The sequence below is a fragment of the Nannospalax galili genome, unplaced genomic scaffold (genome assembly GCF_000622305.1).
Source record: "Nannospalax galili isolate Female #2095 unplaced genomic scaffold, S.galili_v1.0 scaffold335, whole genome shotgun sequence".
Lineage (NCBI taxonomy): Eukaryota > Metazoa > Chordata > Mammalia > Rodentia > Spalacidae > Nannospalax > Nannospalax galili.
The window spans coordinates 2188356-2189765 of record NW_008337842.1 but is presented as its reverse complement, the minus strand read 5'-3'; positions in this window follow the sequence as shown (position 1 = coordinate 2189765).

Here is a 1410-nt window from a genome sequence, read left to right as displayed (position 1 = left end):
AATCTCAGGATAAACCTGACCAAAGACATTAAAGATATCTGCAATGAAAATTTTAAATCTTTAAAGAAAGAGATTGAAGAAGCCATTAGAAGATGGAAGGACTTCCCATGCTCATGGATTGGAAGAATTAATATTGTGAAAATGACCACTCTACCAAAAGCCATTTATAGATTCAATGCAATGCCAACCTAAATCCCCATGACATTTTTCACAGAATTGGAGAAAACCATCCTTAGATTCATATGGAAGCACAAAAGACGTCGGATAGCCAAAACAACCCTGAGCACTAACCGCAGTGTTGGGGGGAAAATATACCAGATTTTAAGATATATTACAGAGCTATAGTCATAAAAACGGCATGGAACTGGCACAAAAATAGACCCATAGATCAATGGAAGAAAATTGAAGACCCAAATATGAGGCTGAGGAGACCCCAGCAGGTGTACTTGAACCAGTGTCCAGTCTACAAAGAGGAGGGTCAACACAGAGGAATCACTTCCTCCATGCTTCCAAGTGAAGCCAACCGTGGTCGAGTAGGACCTTTGACTTATCTTCACATAGGCGGAACTGGTAAAATAAAGGAGCCAGGGGCTCCTCCCAAGCCCATGTGACCCCTGAGGAACCGGTTCTCAAATGACCTTAAGAGTAAAATAAATTGGTTTATCAGGGCCAGCTGTATGGCCTTAAACATCCAAAAGGAAAGTATAACCAAAGATTAAAGGGGTAAATATAATTTCTTGAGAGTCCATATGCATAGCTAAAGGCTACATAACAAGCAACAATGCCAGATAGGAGATACCTTCTTTTGACTTGTTGGCGAGGGTGGCCAATGGGACTGTCAGGAACTAGTCAACCTAGGAGGGCAAGGAGCAAAAACTGTCCTTTATGTCTCTCTGACCAAATTAGTATCAACAGCACAGCAGACAGTAGCAGGGATATCAGAATATAAGGGATCTAGTGTGGGGAGGGAGGCCATGGGAGGGTGCCAACTGGGAAGTGGGTGTATAGTCGAATAAGATGGTTTGGGATGTTCTGTGTGATTACACACACACACACACAAATCAACAAATTTTTAAAAAATGTATTATATTTGAGGAGGAAGCATGGAAATTTACCTCATGTTAATTAGTAGAGGTGATAAACGTTACCATTGAAATCCACCCGATGACTTCATAGATGTACATAGGCGCCAAGGGTCCAAGTGCAACTGATTATGACTAGCTGTAACCAGATACATACAGATTAGAGATGCATGTGCTAACATCTCAGTGTTAGTAGCAAAAACAATGAGTCTTTCTGCAAGGAACAATATATTCTAAAATGAAATGGAGATATTTTTTAAAGGTTAAAAAACTCAGTTTTACGTCTTACAGGGCTTCTACTGAGTTCAATATTGTATAACTGTATTAA